This window comes from Lissotriton helveticus, chromosome 5_1 (genome assembly GCF_964261635.1).
Source record: "Lissotriton helveticus chromosome 5_1, aLisHel1.1, whole genome shotgun sequence".
Classification (NCBI taxonomy): Eukaryota; Metazoa; Chordata; class Amphibia; order Caudata; family Salamandridae; genus Lissotriton; species Lissotriton helveticus.
In genome coordinates this window covers 1778648286-1778667210 of record NC_136065.1, presented here as the reverse complement: position 1 = coordinate 1778667210, position 18925 = coordinate 1778648286, and the positions used below count along the sequence as shown (strand labels likewise).

The following is an 18925-nucleotide window of genomic DNA, read 5'->3' as shown; positions in this document are numbered from 1 at the left end:
CAACCCCACCCCCGCAGGAGACAAGCCTCCCCTAGCAAATAAGTAATGTTTTGAGGGGGTGGCCAGGGACGCTTTTGCGCGTCTTAAGAGTGCGTTTTTAGCGAAGGGAAACACTGCGCCAGCAGTGCCTTTTGGCTGCTCCAGAACCCCCAGAGACTCCTGGTCCGGCTTCTTCTGAGCCTGTCGCGGACTCCCCGGAGGATTTGGATGACAGGGAAGGGTCATCACGGCCCTGGTGCCCTGTGGTACCTTCAACTTCAACCCAGGACGACGACTCTGGCATGCTAGACCTGGACCAGATCATCCACCCGCGGTACGCTGCTTGGACCCCTGGGGACAAAGTGGCTAAGTTTGTCGCAGGCCGCCTTCGCAAGCCCCTGGAGAAGGAGGCCTGTGACTGCTTAAAGCTGGAATGCCCAAGGTCTTCCCTTGAAGATCAGGTTGCTTGTACCCCGGAGCTAGACTAAAAAATGGCCACTTTTTTAGCCAAATATATGAAAGATCCACGCAAAGGGATCGACAAATCTTGGCATTCTTGTCAACATAAACTTCTTGACGCCATCAGTCCCATGACCAAGATTTTGGACATGGCGGAAGAGGCAAAAGTTTCAGGTTCCATTATATCACCCGTAGTGCTTTCCAACTGGGCTCAGAGGGCCATCATATTCATGGGTAACGCCAACTGTGCCCTGTCAACGCAACGCTGGTGTTCCCTTTTGATTAAACTGGACCCCACATTGGGGATGTGGCCTCCTCGCAGGAGGGGGCAGTGGCACAGGGGGGCCTTTTCGGGGACTCCTTTGTAAAGGAACTTGGAAAATTTGTAGCGACCTTTACATCCCTAGATAAAGCGCAGTCAAATATCAAACGCGTTTTCAACCTGCAGGTTTTCCATGGGGCCGGCCGAGGCAGGGGCCGCTTGGCTTTCGATGTTTCAAAAAGCCCCAGAAGGGACATGGCTCCGGTTGCGGACAATATAATACCAGCACCAACTACACCAATTTCTACCCCACCAGGGGCCAACACTTTAGGGGCCGTGGAGGCTTCAAGAACGGAAATTCAACCAGTACGTGTGGTACGTTCTGATCGGGGGTCAGTTGGCAGGCTTTCTGAACGCATGGCTTTCTATTACCTCTGATGCATGGGTCTTACAAACCGTACAAGGTTTTCGCATAGACTTCTACGACCACCCTCGTCAGCATTTCCACCCTCGGCCTATTTACTTCACAACTCGCGATGCGGAACTTGTAGACGAAGAGCGCAAGGGAGCCATTTGTCAGTTGGTCCTGCATCGCAACAGGTTTTTGAGCAATATATTTCTAGTGGACAAGTCCGACGGCGGCCGTCAGCCGGTTATCATTCTCCGGGAGTTCAACGGATGATTGGTATACCGCCACTTCAAGATGGAGGGGATTAATCTTCTTCGGGATGTCCTACTTCCTTCTGATTATTGGTGCGCCTGGATCTGAAAGACACCTATCTGGTGGTCCCGATACATCCCCCGCATCGACTGTTTCTACAGTTATGATGGAACGACCAGATGTACGAGATTACCTCCCTTCCTGTCGTTCCTCAGCACCGAGGTGCTCCACCCAGCTGTGGAGTTCCTCAGAGCGCAAGATATTCACATGGTCGTCTATTTAGACGATATCCTCCTTATGGCGCAGTACCCCAAGATCTTGTCCACGCAGCTTCAGCTAGCAGTGAACCTCCTCCAGGGACTGGGTTTCATCATCAACGAGCCCAATTCGGTTCTCGTTCCGTCACAAAGAGTAACCTTTCTCCGGGACTCGGTCCAATCTTCCTTGGGCCTCCCGTCGTGGAAAATGGCCAAGGTCCGCCATGAGCTGCGACAGACGATGGCCAAAAAGTGCACGTCGCTCAGATAAAACGCCGGGCTGGTGGGGCTTCTCTTCTCTTCAATCCAGGCGATTTTCCCGGGGCCCTTGCACTATCGTGCCCTCCAGCGATTGAAGGTTTACCATCTTCGGAAGGGTCTGTCTTATGCCCGTCAGTGCCGCTCAATGCGAAAGTAAGGGAGAAGATGGAGTGGTGGCTGGCCCACATGGAGGCATGGAACGGCCGCGCAATTTTCGCTCTGCCCCTGACCTGATCATAGAGTCCGCCAGCAGGACAGGTTGGGGCGCCCGTTGCGGGGAATTCTCCACTGGAGGAGTCTGATCATTAGACGAATAAGCTCTTCATATCAACTGTCTGAAGATCCTGGTGGTGTCCTTCGCCATCAAGTGTTGGACCACGGACACAGTTCAGTCATGTGTCCTTCTAAAAATGGACAACATTTTGGCGGTTCAAATTTTGAACTTGGCTGATCTAGCTACAAACGGCTTGGCGTACCATACAATCAATGTGATTCGATCGGCGGTTTCCTTAGGCCATGCCCCGGTGGAGGGGGCTCCGGTGGGTGAACACCCTTTTGTATGCAGGTTGTTGCAAGGCATTCACCTCTCCTGGCCTCTGGAACCGCGCTATTCTGTTTTATGGGACGTTAATCTGGTCCTGAGTCTCTTTCTGTCCTGGCAGCAGTACCGGTACCTTTCAGTGAAAGAGCTCTCAGCTGAGCTGGCGATGCTGTTATGTTTGGTCTCCTGCATGAGAGTTTCTGATGTGCGAGCCTTGGATATCTCAGCAAGGGTGTTCTCCCCAGAAGGGGTGGTTTTCACGGTGGGACGTTGCACTAAATCCTCACTCGCACTATTTCATATCCGGGCGTTCCCGGACATGCCAAAGCTGTGTGTCGTGGGCTGCCTCAAGGCATATGTAGAAATGACTCCGGAATTTCGTCCTCTGTGCGAACGCTAGTTGCTCATTGCCCTAAAGAAGCCCCACAAGGCTGTCTCTCCCCCCACCACCATTGCCAGGTGGGTGCGTTGGGTCATGCAAGAAGCGGGCATCGACACAATTTGTATTTGTACAACGCATAAATCACCCGTAGGTCTTGGAGCGCTGGCAGATCCTCAAAAGCTGGGACAGTAGTCAGACGATTAGAAAAGCCAGGTTTTTAGGTTTCTTCAGAATTTCAGGTGGTTGGGTTCGGTCCTAATGTGTTGGGGCAGGTCATTCCAAGTTTCAGGGGCTATTTTGGAAAAGGCCCTTTCGCCGTTTCTAACTGTGCGAACTTTGGGAATAGTTAGCAGCAGCATGTTGGTGGATCTGAGGGTTCTGACCGGACAGTGGTTTTTGATATTTTTTTTCTTCTAAATGTTGGTCCTTGTCCATTGATGGTTTTATGGACTAGGCAGCATAACTTGAATTTTATGCGTTTCTTTATAGGGAGCCAGAGCAGAGTCCTGACGCTGGGCACAGAGTGGGTGCGGGGAGGAAGATCAAGCACCATTCTGGCACTGTGTTTTGCAGAACCTGAAGTTTTGCCAAGAGATTCTTGTAGGAAGGTGGATATCTGACTAAGGTTACCCCCAACTTTTTGCCTAGTGTTTAGCTGGTTTTCGACTTAGCCTGGGGCCCTGATTAGCAGGATCCCAGGCCAACTATCTGCTCTCGCTGTAAAATGGACTCCATGTACTTTAGGTACATATCTAATTGGGTATTGGGTCACCTTTGTGAGCCCCTGTATAGTGTACCATAGGTACCCAGGGCATAGGTGCATCCAAGGCCTACCAGGGGCTGCAGCATGTATTATGCCCCCCCTGGCTGGCCTGCCAAACTGACACCACAGTCTGATCACTTAGCTTTGGCAAGGTTGTGTAATCACCCCTTGCTTAGATTTAGTATACCTATATCTACCCTTATATATGGACACATATATATATATACCTATAAGTCACTCCTATGGCAGGCCTTGACAAACCTGAAGGCAGAGTGCTTGGTTTTATGTGAGAGGGTGCTCTAGCATGAGCTGAGCTTGTCTGCAGCTTTCGGAACCATGTCCTTATAGCTGTTCTATGATATAGCCATACCATATACTCTTAAGTGCATTATAATCCTCTCGGTTAATGCTAACTTTGGTTTGGCTTTATCAAAAATGTCGTGTAAGGTGTCATATGCGCTTTGGAATACTACCCCCGCCAGTTCTGGTGGCGGGGGTAGCATTCCACCTTTCTAGAGGGAGAAGACATGTAGCTACTGCTTTACCTGTTTAAAGTTAAACAGAGCCTCAGCATCACAAAATGGATGCTGCTGCCACAGACACGAGTCTGACCTCTTGCTACTGGACGAAACCCCCGAGGGGGAGGCCTGGACAATAGGTTTCCTGCCTTGGGAGGTGCGAGCACCTCCCCAGACAAGCTTTAGTGTATTGGGGCAGGGTGGGTTGAATGAAATGAGACACTGCCTGGGGCACACAAGGTGCTCCACCCACGCATAGCCTGGTTCAAACCAGTTGCTGGGGCACTCCAGCCCCAGCTCTGGCGCGAAACTGGACAAAGGGAAAGGGGTGTAACCACCCCCTTCCCAGGTTCCACCCATAGGAGGGACCTAGCAGGTAATCCAGCCCCTTAGTTTAGTATAAAGATAGGAGCTGAGTCTAAAGACTTTATCCTGGAAGAAACTTTGACACGAACTCTTGGACCTTCGACGTTCCACATCGACTGGAAGACTGAAGACATCTCCCTTGTGGTCAAGGAGTGACTACCCTTTGCAAACAGGCACCACCAGTAACTTGCTGGTTTGCTTTGTCGACGCTCCAGCCGGATCCCGAAGACTTAGCGACCCAGGAACTGGATTCTCAGACGTCTCCGACTCCGACCCACAACTCCAGCAAAGCTGAGACCTGTGGCGGACACGAGCGACGTGGGACCTGACATCCTGAACTACCTGCTTTTTGCTAACCGTGCAGCTTCTGAGGTTCCCTCGAAGTTGTGCATTGGGGTTTGAGAAGCCCCAGACCCGAGCAGTATTTGCACCGAAGCTCAGCCCTCCACACTCCACGAGTGCCGTGTGGGGCCTGCGCCTGCATTTCTCCTCTACGCGCCTTCGCTGTTGCTAGCCCGTTGGCTAGTGGCCCCTCTGAAGACATCCTTTTGAAACCACAACGCTTGCCTGGTTGCTCCAGTCTTACTCCAGCTTCCCTGTGAAAGAGAAGCGCCCCAGACCTTGCTGGTATGAACAGAAGCCCATCTTCACTTCCTGCGTTGGTTGCCTTTGCCAAGGCTTGTTGGGTCGAATCCGGATACCGACACCGCCAACAGCTAGATCCTTCGTGGGACAGTCTGTATCCAGCTCCTGGTCGGCGTCTACGCCTCCTGGTCCACGTGGCTGCAGAGACAAGCTTCACTTCTTCACCTGATTGCATCTCGACATCGCCTGGTTCCTTCCTGGTCACTGGCTAGTGACCCAGACTCTGTCCTCTCTGCTTTAAGGTTCTTCTCGTCTCCGATCCACCCTTGGATCCACCCGGACCCTTTTCTCCTGGTTGCCTGCAGCACTTTCTTGCAGCTCTCCATAGGAAACTGCGACGAAACCCGACACAACTTCACACCTATGCACCCGGCTTCCCTGGGTGAGGTAACTCGAGTACTCCGGTGCTCCCGTGGGTAAAAACTATCAAAGTGTCCTAGTTTATCAGTGTTTTCCCGTAGTCCATCTGGAAGTGTCCGAAATCTATTACTTTGTAACATTTACGTTCCCATTTAAACTCTATGGTAACTCGCGTGTGTGTTTAGACACTGCACACGCATCCCGTGGGTCTACTACTTCCAATCCCTTGGTTGTCCAGTGTGGCCCCAGCCACTTCCTAGGCCTACTCACCTTTTCTGAAGTGGTTCTTATACCACTTACTTAGTATATTGTTTGTGAGGCCCCTAGGGCAGAACTGTATTTGTGCAACCTATAGTATGCTTATTGAGTAACTTGTGCTGTATCTCGAACTCTGACCTCATAAAGAGTGCAGAGGGGTTGTGTTAGTAATAAATACACATATATATATATATATATATATATATATATATATCGTATGTAGCGCCAACAGCCAATATCTGTAACAGACCAGACGAGACCCAATGGTTGGTGTTTTCTCAGAGGTTTATTTTGCCCAACACCAGTTTGCCATATATATATATATATATATATATATATATATATATATATATATATATATATATATATATATATATATATATATATATATATATACCTTGTGGTGTCCTTTCATCTGGTATTCAAGGGGTTATATTGGTAAAACGGCTTGCTTCACATGCTCTGAAGTTTTAGCCTAAGACTGCTTTGTCCATGCTACCACTAGGATAGCTGGTCTATAAGGTTGACTTTACAACCATCACCATAAGAGTTGTTTGGACTGGTGCAACGTGCTCACGAGAATAGTGAACATCATATACCAGGTCAACTTCTCACAATTATCATTTATGGAGGCCAGCAGAGCATTGCCATAATCCATACAGCTTATAATTGGGTCTTGGACTAAGGGCATGCGGGACGGAAGGGGGATCCATTAAAAAAAATTCTTCAGACTGCGCATCAGTCCAAAGCTTGTGTGTACTATCTTGTTGACATGTTCAGTCATGGACAGCCTATTATCGATGTCACCCTAGGTTCTTGACTGAGGTCTTGGGAGAGGGGCAAGTTCCCAGTGTCGGTGGCTACCATTCATCTGTCCAATGTTTGTCGGCATTTCCGAAAAAGCACGATATCTGTTTTGCCAGCATTAAGCATCAAACAGTTGTTGGTCATCCTGTCCTGTATTGAGACCATGCACTTTTGATATCTCAGTTTGGTATCACTGGGGTCTGGGCCTAAGGTGATCAGTAGCTGAGTGTCGTCAGCATAGGACACGGTTTCAAAACCGTGTGCTCTGATTACTTGTGCCAGGGGGGATACATATAGGTTAAAGAGCGTAGGGCTCAGTATTGATCCCTGAGGAACACCTTTATCATTTTCCTGGTTAATAGAGGTAAATGATCCTATTTGGACCTTTGAGCGCCTTTCTGGCTTTTCAGTGTCTAGTAGCGCCCATATCTCTAGTGCGTGTTTAGGGAGGGACCGGGCATTGCCGTATAGGCAAGGTCGGTGAGTGAAGGGAAGGCCCGCTTTTACTGTGATTGATGTAGCTAGGAGCCTTTAAGTATTGCCGAGTATGCGGGGAAGCAGAGGTTGGTCTGTAAGGATACGGGGTTTCTCTGTGGAGGGTGAGGCGCAGAGTTGAAGGAGTGGCGCTCCTGACTAGTATATTGTATAATAGCCATCGGCTATCAGGGTAGCCAAGGTGGGATTTGAAACGGGCAGGGTGTCTGGCATCGGACAGGCGCAGGCGGGCTTGCCTTTGGCACGCCACTGAGCATTTCCGCTTGGCGCACTTGCTAATAAGCAGGAAGTGGGCGGGACCGCAGCAGAGATGCTGTCGTGTGTGGGGTGCTAACCTTATGCTCCAGTGTGGGGCACATTCAGCAAGGGGGGCCAGGGCCTCAAAAGCTTTTTCCTTGGGGGGGGGGGGCCCCATCTGAAGGACTTGATGCGTGCGGCAGATTGGTCCTCAGACTCTACCATCAAAAGATTTTACTTTAAGCCGGTATTAGAAATGGCCCAGCTAGTGGTAAGTAAGCTTTAAACTAGCATAATCTGAACCTCCGTTCCTGACATAGAATCGAAATTTGCCTATCATCGTAATGGTAAGTTTCAATTCTATTAAGGACACGGAGGTGAGGATTATCCCGCCTGGAGAGCCGTAGGGCGAACCCTCCGGCATGGTGGTAAGTCATTTGTTCAGAGTTTTGGTAATAGTACTTTTTTTATCTGCGGCATTTGCCATTGTGAATTTCAGTTCCTCTTTATCAAGATGTTGACCTTTGTGCCTTCAGCTGGATTTTGGGATGATTCCTCACGCTGTCCCTATTTTTCTTTGGAAACAACGGTTCCAAACAGGATCCGTGAGAGGAACCTTTGGCGTAACTCGCGCGAAGAAAGAGGAGGCAAAGACAGTGCGGAGGGGCTATATGGCTAACAATGGACACTATAAAAGGACTACAATGTTGTGGATCTCCCGATGACTCATAGGAGTTGTTGTTTTTTTTCTCTGGAAAGTTTGATTTTTGGCTGCTGTAAACTTTGTTAAAATAAAGCGAAGAGAGAATATGAGCATAATCCTCGCCTCCATGTCCTTAATAGAATTGAAACTTACCGTTAAGATGCTAGGCAAATTTCCATTCACATTGACCGCTATTTTTTACGGGAATTGTTTAAAAAAAATAAATGGTGTCAATCTTATGAGAAATAGAAACCATGACTTCAAGTAAATTTTTGTTTCTTTTTGATGACATTTTATGTTAACCGAGATTGATACTTTAGACCCCTTGTTTTTTTTGTGTAACCGTCACCGTGTATAGGTCTTTGGCCAAACCTTCTGTGTGGCCTTTTGGGCATATGAATTTGGGTCGGAGGGCAGGACCATGTGGCCCATCCATGCACTCAACCACCTGCTGCTGAATGCCTTAATCCAGATGTCTTTGAACTGGAAGGCCCCACCCTTGGGGCCTGTGGTGCTATTTTCAGGGGGGTCAAACCCTCCAGCAGTTAGTGGAGTCGCAACATGTGTGTAGGGGCTGGTTGGTGTAATGTAGGGTAATTCACCAGTGCTTAAAAGGTAGCCTTGAAAGAGCGATCTTTGGTGTCACCAGCCTGTCATTCACACATCATTTACAGCGATGGGAGTATGTGAATGAGCCTGCTACCTCTTCAAACTGGCACTGATGCCATTGAGAGCGGCGGCGTTGTCTGGACTGGTTCCTGGGGGCTATTATTGTTGGCTGAAGAGATCAGAACATGGTGGGCTAGGGGGGACATGCTAACTCAATCTGGTTTTCAAATAGGGAGAGGTGACTGCCTGCTGGGGACCTCATAGCAATGGTCCACGCTAGACAGGGAGGAGGGTACCTGTTGTGCCTGGAACTCCATGAAGTCATTCATGGAATGCCTATGGAGTTGCAGTTGGAATTGGGGTATTCTGAAACAATGTCTTTCCTCATGTAAAGCGCTCTGATACCTCTGGGTCTTACCAGCGCTAAATAAAACTTTTCAAATAAATAAGGAGCCGTTGGTCGCCTAATGGGGACTTGAATATAGTCTTAAGCTTCCAACGAGTGGTCATCTTATCTTGCGAGTCCTTATCTCATCCTTCTCCGGTCACGCTGGGGGTTCCACAGGGATCTGCACTCTCACCCACTCTCTTCAACCTGTTCATGGAGCCTTTAACAGAAATTCTGAAATCATCCAGCATTCACTATCGCATGTGCGCAGATGATACCCAACTGTACCTGAAGATCTCCTCTCCTGAGGACATCAGGTCCCTCAACTCGGTCTTACTGAAAACACAAAGCTGGTTGACACATGACCATGTGAAGTTAAAGACCCTTAATACAGAATTCTCTTAAGCACACCACCCAAGCAATCTCCAGTCCTAGAACAATGGATGAATCACTTAACAGCACGTCGTTAATTCCGCAATCTCTTTGGGAATAATGCTAGACAAGTCTGAACATGCAGAAGCACATTAGTACTCTCACCAAAGGAGCGAACTCCCAACTCCGCATCTCAAGGGGAAAAAAAAAACTTTTCTCCCACTTTACTTGACTTAAGGGTTGCGGTGCAAGCCTTGGTGATCTCAAAGCTGGATTATGGTAGCGCAACCCTATGCTTCCTTCTAAGATCGAAGACTGCTCCTCTCAGGGCTGCCCTCAATTATGCTGCAAGGCTCTTAACAGGCTCTAAAAGATACAATCATATCTCGCCAGTTCTGATATCTCTGAACTGGCTCCCATATGAAGCTCGGATAGAACTAAAAATTGCATGTATTGCACATAAAGCCATTCATTTCAATACCCCAATGTTCCTCGCTCAAAAACTGGAGCTCTCAGGTGGTTCGAGAGCCTCTAGAAGTGCCAGCACTTTACTGCTTAAACCACAACAATTCAATTAAAAACCCCTACAATCGAGCCTTCTCGGTTATCGCCCGACGATATGAAACTCCTTGCCCCTGAGGTCAGGTTGATCCCTTTACTGTCCTTTTCAAAAAGGAAGTTAAATTGTTAGTGATGAAGAGATTTTTTCCATAGAAAGGGAGCTAGAGGACACCCTCGCTAGTTTGAGTCTACAAACTCTGTTTTGTTGACCTATTGGTCCTTTGTGACCTCCGCTTCTTCCGTTTACAAATGTTATGCTGTATTGTGCCATGACACCCCTATTCCCTTGTTCACTACATTGTAAATCCCTCCACTGCCTTTTCAAGGAAGCAAACAATACGGATGAAGAATCCTCTGTTTTAGTCCTAGCTTCCTAAGCTCCCTAGGGTGCCCAACTCTACAAGAAAGTTAATTTTGTTTTGTTCTGTTTTTACCTCTTGTATCCTTCTTGGTGTATAAACTGAAAAGCTCTCTGATACCCTCGGTCATCATGTTCGCGCTATAGAAAACTTTTAAAATAAAATAAATCTCCTTTATTTTAGTGTTGACGAGCGGGAAACCAGCCCCGCGTCCTGCTGCGACCACTGGCTTTTGTGCTGCTGCTGTGTGTTTGCCAAACCACGCTGCAGCTGCTTCTCTGACCCTTGGGCCAGTAATTCTTTGTGGCATCACCGCTTTATCTACAGCTTGCATCAGAGGATCTCCTTTAATTTTGATCCTGTGATGCACATCTACACGTTTCATGCGGCCACAATCTTTGGGTCATACATAGATAGGACTTCAGTGCAGCTACTATTTTAGAATTGGGCAAGTTGTTCATCTGTGGGGAAAGTGCTCTTGATGCTATTTTAAAGCCAAGCTACTTTTAAGACATTTGTTTAAATGTATATAGCCAGCATTTAAAGAGAAGGTGCTCTTCCCAAATGTTGTAAATCCATCTATATATTGAGCTATCTTTGTGGCGGTTGCCAATACATCCTGTGCAAATAAAAAAAAAAAATTTATATATATATCAACAAAAAACTCAATTGCAAAACGGATTATGCCGTGTATGTGCTGGAGTGTCCTTGTGCTTTAAGGTACATTGGGAGTACCAAACTCCTGGTGCACAAAAGGATACTCCAGCACATATTCGCCACCAGCACATACGCGCCATCACAAATAAGGACCAAGCCTACCCTGTGGCAAGGCATTTTGATATGGTTCATGAAAGTAACCCTTCACATCTTAGTTACTTTGTAATAGATTGTGTTCCTCCACTCAGAAGGGGTGGAAACCGTGAATGCATGCTCCGTCTTTTAGAAACATGATACATACTGGAGCTCTACACAAAGTCCCCGGTGGGTCTTAACGCTAGTGAAGACTTATACACTTGTCTTTAGGATGACGGGCTCTGTCACCCCATATGTCAATGGTGACTCTGAATTGTGGTTTCTCAATTAAATGCCCTTATAGAGTTTTCTTTTTTTTTTTTTTTTTTTTTTTTTTTTTTAGAAAAATGAGAATGCATAGTGTGCACTATTTTCCTTATCAATTCAATGCACTTATTTATGGTTCCGGTGTTTTTATTCTGGGTACATTTTTATGCACGGTAGCACTTTTCTTGAACCGGCTGGTTCAAGGGATCAACCTGTTTCGTTCTTCTTAAATATGTCGGCTCTGTACCACAGGCAGGAAGCAATGATTTACCCACTTGGGCTGTAGTTTTTCATGAGCATTGTTATGCCTATATACAACTGGTTTCTTTTTACTTGACTGGCAAAACATGCATATCTAGTAATCTTCAAAGAAATCTTAACTCAATAATTTAATTCGAACATTTAGGATCTGGTAAAATAGTTATACTATTGTGGTATTTATTTTGGCATTTTTAGCTTTTTTACAATTTTAATGTTTTTATAGATTTTAAATGCCAATTGCAATATTTTTGATCCTGTTGTGCATAATTTTACATATATATGTCCCCCAGTTGCATTTAAGCAGTTAGTTTAGAGTGGGAATTTTAACTCTCTCATTGATAGAATGCAGTCATTAGATACGGATGTACTGGCAAACTTTTATGCATCATGCTTGTGTTTGAGAGTATTTCTACACTGTCTATTGTGGAAGCAGCTGTTTGTAATTTGCACTAGCACTTTAAATATTTGGTTAAACATACGCAGAGCGTCATATGATCAAGGACCAGGTGGGGCTGAAATGCGTGGTGGCAAAGATGCAGGGTGATTAAATTAAAAGAAAAAACCTTGGCACGAAGAACTTTGGGTCCGCATTCATCTATCCTGCTTGTGAGTGGTGTTACGGATGAAAGACTGATCTGTCTATATCTCCCCAAACATTGCTCAGCAATTAGGGCCACACTCCGCTGTAGGTGAGGAACCATCCTTTATTAAAATAAATGGGCAGCTTCCCTGGTATTGGTAGATTACATGTTGAAATGGCCAGCGGTGGCTCTTTTGAATAATACTGGAACATGTACTGTTATATTGGTTTTGCAAAAGGTTTACAGCAGGGAAGGGTATACCAGCGAAATTGTAACTGACAATTGCACTCAATTGGTTTCTGAGGAGATAGTTAGATTCTTCAGAGTGTGGCATCACTCGTACAAGTACCGTTCTGGGAATAATGGCTTGGTGGATAAATTCAACCATACGCTAAAATATTAGTTGGCATTAATCAATAAATTAGATTGGAAGGTATCATTGGAATAAATGCTCTGGTCCATTTGAACGACGCCCTGAGTCTAAGGGGGTTACCCCCTTTGCTTTATTCAGAGGATGTGTTACTGGGTCCAAGTTGTGTAGAAATTGTATAGGTCCTAAAACTATGGATCCCTCCTGTAATATTGTGGATGTCAGGGCAAAAATTCAAGCGAAGTATGTTTATTCCAAGTCTGGTGTGAAGAAAGTGAATTGGGAAAGCTAGGTGAGAATAAATAATCCATGTCATGAAAGGGGAGTAAAGGTATTCTCTGCCAATACAAATGGTGGAAGTGATGTCTCATACAGTGTGCACTAGTGGTGGTTGTGCTTGGAACAAGGACAGGGTGGTAGTCCGGATGATTACGTGAAGTTGGTCTGTAATCTTGTGAGTGGCAGTTAAGAGAGCGTGTGGAGCATATGAGACTTTTCGTTCGCCATCATCGAGGCGTTTACCAGACAGATTTAAGGATTTTGTCACTACATGAGTATTTTGTGGTAGTCGTTAGTCATTTTTCTTCTCAATTTTTGTACGTTAATTTGATTATTATTTTAGATCGTGCTCACTGTGTTCTTCACGGTACTATCTGTGAGTTATTCCATTTCATGTTTAATCATTATTTTCCATTGGTTTAGGTTAACAACTCTACTGTTCATATAGGCTCTTTTCTTATATAATGCGTTTTGATGGTGTAATAATTTGTTTATTGTTAAATATTTAAGGGAGGGATATGTTGTGCCTGGAACTCTGCGAAATCCGCCATTCACGTAATACTGGTGGAGTTCCAAGCGGTGGCAGGTGGCGGAGGCGGGAGTCGCTTGATTGGGACTTACCTGAATAAAGTCCTAAGCTCCCAATATGTGGTCATCTTCTTCATTTTAGTACTTTGTGTTGTTTTGCAAAAAAGAGGACACTACTTGCTCGGGCTTCAGGCCAGTGGCACCCGAAAGAAGAGCAGAGGTGAGCAACTCCTTCCTGATACAGCATGTCAGCTCACCATGTCGTAGTGGAGAGACTTACCCTATTTAGTCAAATGTTCTAATAAAATCCTGTACCAATAAATCTCAGATCTGTTGCTTTGAACAACGCTTGAAAGAAATGCATCTCAAAGCTGGAGCCTCGTTTCTTGAAGGAACTGCAGATCTGAGCTGTGTTTCTTTACCGAGGTTTGTGTTTGCAATGGTTTGTTAAAAAAAGGATTGTAAACGCACCGAAAATGACGCAAATTAGAAAGCCGTTTGTTGGCTCTGGACACAGGCCTGGTGTTCATGGTGCTCAGTGCATGAACTTTACAATGCCTTAATTGCACGGTGATTACTTGATTTCTTTTTTAAAAACATTTTCAAGATTTGCAAAACAGAAGTAATGCATTTAAAAAAAAAAAAAATTGCAGATCTACCTGGAACGGTGGGGATCTGCAGTAATTGGTGTAATTTCAGAAATACTTTTTTGCTATAGCGGAGAGCAAGTTCTCTATGGAAGTTAAAATTGTAACTTACCACTTGTTTGTCCAATCCCATGCCCTACCTTATTATTTAATATTTTATGTATTTTAATGTTCATACAACAATCGTAGGAAGCGTGCAGTCATGTACCACATATACCAGGAGCCTTTTGTTGGCAAAAGGGGTTTACCATGTTACAGAATACAAATCATGCAACCATCTTTAATACAATTGCCTAGAACCATTACACTGTACGTAGAACGACCCATTAGTCGTAATTAAGCGGATAGACTAGAGGCAATCCCGGACATTGCCCTTTCATTTCCATCATCCAATGCCAGTCCATAGTAGGTTCTCCCCCAACCCCAGAGTCTATCAAATTTACGGGGGCAGCCGACGCTGCTATAAGTCACATTTTCGTCCGCCATGTATTGATCAATCCCCCATCTCCATTCTTGCACGGAGGGCATCTCCGGTGCATCCCAATGTCTATATCAAAATAAAAGGTTGAATGCACACCTAGTGCGTGAAGCTAATCAACAGTTGAGGAAAGTGCTCAATGGCAGCAGGGATCTGGCGTGCAAGCTTGACCCCAATGTCTAGCCACATCCCTCTTGTCTACCACAAGGCCCAGCTTGTATCTTTTTAATTTTTGAGCTCTTAGACGAATGTGTACAAAACCGATCAGATGCGATTTAGCCAATTCTGCTTTTGATTGGGAAGTTAAATGGGGATTCGTCAAACAGTGCCAAGGTTATAAGGAAACCTAAAATAAGCCTTCTCGATGAAAACTGAGAATCCACTATAGGTATCCAGTAACTCTCTGCAACTGTTTTGAACGTGTAATGTGGTATAGCTAGCACATTTGGAAGGACCTTCTTGCATGGAGGTCACAGTGATGGTATTTTCCAGTTTGTTTAAAGTTGCAGACAATATTTAAATAATTCCAAATGAGGGAGAGTAAAAACTAAGTACCTGAATCTTCATAAAGATAATTTTCCTTTAAGCTGGCTACATAGTGCCATTTATACTCATGTGTATACGTCTCCTAGGAGCAGATCTTAGAACTAAATGTATTTTACTTAGCGGCAGTGAGTTATCTAGTGCATCTCTTCACGCTTTATCTTCCCCGCCCCTGTTGCACATGATCTGCCTCTGCATTGCCATGACTGTCTTGTTACCCCTCTTCTCTTCCCTCCACTGCATGGTACCATCATAAAAATTTTTATTTTTGGGTTTGGATTGATAACCCTAAAAAGAAATGGATCTGGGGAGTGCTGCCTTTCAGTCGTATTAAGCAGCCGCCATATTATAACTTCCGATTGGTTACTGTGGTAAGCACGCATGTGGGATTAAGTTTCTTGTAAAAGTGTTCTGGTTTAAAAAATGTGTATATTATGTGTATAGTATAATATATGTTATGGTCCTGTCACTGTGGTGCGCTCTGACTGCTGATGCATCATTTGGGGGTAAAGACCAAACCCCAACTTTTATTATTCACAAAGGGAAATAATGCTGCACTCTCAGGAGTTCCATTAAAGCAACTTTAAAGCAGCTTTATTTCAGCTATATTTAAAAGGCCCCATAACACATTTCAACTTTTGTCTTTATGAAATGGTATTTGCTCTCAGCTGATTTCAATGCTGTGCTTTCTCTCCTCTGCAAAGCATTCTGGAGAATGCATTCCTTACAAATGCACATATGGTAACTTCATTTAAAAAAAATTTATATATATGTGTGTGTGTGTGTGTGTGTGATTTTTTCAAAAGTGCTCCATCGTACCTTATCCACAGTAACTGTTGCTGCAACATAGGATGACAAGGAAGCAAGCTGCTCTATGGGGCTTTTCATTTTATATATTTTATCACTAGTGCATACAGGGGATTTATATTATAGCGGTTGACTACTTTCTGACAACGCATATGTTTGTTTTTAAAGGTGCACTGTGTAGCTCCGACCAACTGCATATAACATCCATTATATTTCTGTGTTCACAGAAAAAAAGAGAACACACTAGTGTCATACTGTTATTATTTATTTCAGTCTTGTTTGGAATTAACCAGACCAATTGCTCCACCAACTAAAAACATCTATGAACCACCACCAATCCATGCTAACTAGTAGAAAGTGGATTAACCTTTAGGAAAAGCCCTATGGTTCATTAATAAACGTTTGGGCCTACCAATGTCTTTTGTCTTGGCAAGATGACATTTGAGTAGTTGGCTCACATCTAGTATTTTTTTTAAAGACATTTCTGCTGTAGAGCAGGGCTTGTGAAAGAATGCAGGTACTGAAATGGACCGATTAACATGGAACAGAAGATTGTGGCGTATATAGCTACATCACCATTCTTTTCTCTATAAGCCTAATTGATTCATTGAAAAAGTCTGTTAAAAAATAGATCTAATCTTTTTCTGTGAAAAGTTATGACTGCGCTGTAGGCCTGGTTTATGTATTGTGAAAATAATTAGTTGGAGCATTTAGGCCTTTAAGTGTGGATTTGTATTCCACCATGTTACATTCTCACGCAGGTATTGCATTACATGAATCCTTTCATATTAATGGACTAGGTAAGAGTTTTGATTTTGGTTTTCCTCTCTGACCAACTCTTGCTGTTAAAGATTTACAATGTTATAATCTAGCATTATAGCCAGACGTAGAGGGTTATACCGGCTATTAAAGGCCAGCTCCCGCGTTAAAGGCCCGAACCGAAGGCGAGGGACTTTAACAAGGGAGCAGGACTTTAATAGGCGGTATAACCCTGCTACGAAGGGATATGAGGCTATTCGAAGATTCTGCCACTAGAGGGCAGAATGTTCGAACAAATAAAAAAAGGCTTCTCGAAGGTTGAGGGTATTTAAATTCCCTCAAGCTCTGAGAGACCTTTGTAAAACATTGGAATGTTGCTCTGCAGGCCTTTACCGGCCCGTAGAAGCAGGGATCACTCTATTGTCTTCAATGGAGCGCCCAACACTCCAATGTTCTAATTCCTGTTAGTACTTTTTAAGAGAGGTTGACTATTGTTTTGCCAATAGTAATTTTGTATATAATTTTTTTTTATGGCTGTATGCCAAATGGTTATCGGCATCTGAACAATACTGCATGCCTCAATTGTTATGCCTACAAGCAAGTGATGAAGGCTTTAGGATTGCTTCGTTAATCAGGATAAATTGTCCAGTTCTACATGTCTAATTTGTTTATTTATTCTAAAGCGTTATGGTAAATGTAGCAGGCCTGTCCTGCTTATGGTGAAATAAATTTATTAAAACCAATTGGTGTTAAAAGGGTTGATTGCTACTACTGTGTTAAAGGTTTGTATTTTGTGACATGGAATTTCACAGCTTAACTTAATGAGCAGTGTTTTTTGTGTTGGTTATCCACTCAGATAAATCCTTAGAGTAGATTTGCTTGTTGATGTTTTTAGTTATGCCTTCTGAGAGGGATTGTATATTGTTTGCAAAATAAAAATGTTATATGTATTTGTAATGTTCCTGATGGCTGCCTAGTGAGATTTCCTATTTCCTATTTAATATGTCTGAGTTGATGGTTCATTTGGGAAATCTGTGTCCGGTGCAATGTGTTTTTTTTATTTTATTTAATATTTTATTGAAAAACAGCAGAGTCATCATCCAGTAATCAAGCAGTGCAATACAGAATCAAATATATCAGGCATGTACAGAAAAAGGCACTTTAAAGATCATTACACCGTCTCGATCCAGCCCTATCCATTGTCATTTCCACAGAGGGGGAGGTACAGATCTCTCCTCTAAACACGTTCCAGTGTCCCCACTTTTTATCCCACTTCCTGGGGCACCCTCTGGTCTTAAATACAGATTTTTCAGCCAGCATGCATCTGTCCATTTCGGCCACCCAACCCACCAGGAGAGGCCCCTGGGGGGCACCCCAGTGCATCTCCACTGTGCGCTTCACCAACAAGAAACCCAAGGCTACCCACTGAAGCTCCACCTCCGTGAGGTCTGTAGCACCCCATATATTAAGAATCCCTTCCTTAGGGGAAAGAGGAACGGGCTTCCCCACCGCTTCTGTCATTTTACGAACCGCCCTGTCCCAAAACTGTTGGATAACTGGACATTCCCACAGGACATGGTAAAAGGAGCCAGGGAGGCCGCAGCCGCGGAGACAAATCTCATCCGGGCGTCTTCCCAATTTGGCCAGGAGGGGGGCAGACATATATGTTCTATGTAAAATTTTCAATTGGATCAGCCTGAAGCGGTGGTTTATCGCTGTTTCCCTGGGGGACATAAGTGCTTATCTCCAGTCGTCATCGTCTAGGTCTCCCACATCTCTCTGCCACTTGTCTCATAGGGCCTGGAAAGAATTGGGCATATTGTTGCATAGTTTACGATACGTGCATGATATTGCCTTTGTCTGGAGTGGTTCTGAGAGTAGCCTATCTTCTAGGGGAGAGGCCTCCGGAAGGGAGGAGAGGTCTGGCACATTGGTAGAGATAGCATGTGTAATTTGGAGGTACCTGAATGCCTTGGACTGGGCAAGTTCGTGCTTCTGTTGAAGTTCGGAAAAAGTCAATAGTTTCCCCTTGTGAATCAAGTCACCTAGGGCGGAGATGCCTATCATGTCAAATCCCTTTAGATGACAAGGGGAACCTAGCCTCCGTGAGGCCCAGAGCGGGGTAGCTTGAGTAAACACGCCAGACCAACCCAGGGTCTTGGTAGCCTGGTGCCATATAGGGCGCCTAAATACCCCTCTCGTCCTATCTGATAGCGTTCTAAATGAAAGGCCGGGTTGGTAGGTGATCCATGGATCCAGGAGTTGGTGGCCACCAGTTGGGAGGCCCAATAATAGAGGCGCATGTTTGGCAAGGCGATACCCCCATCGTACCATCCTTGAGTTAGTTTATTCAGAGCAATTCGAGGCGCT

At 45.0% G+C, this 18925-nt stretch overlaps 1 protein-coding gene across 1 annotated transcript in view; it reads left to right on the top strand.

The window, feature by feature from the left end:
• Window positions 1-18925, top strand: part of DCAF7 (DDB1 and CUL4 associated factor 7) — a 133310-nt gene that overhangs the window by 13933 nt on the left and 100452 nt on the right. The gene's annotated exons all lie outside the window — the stretch shown is intronic.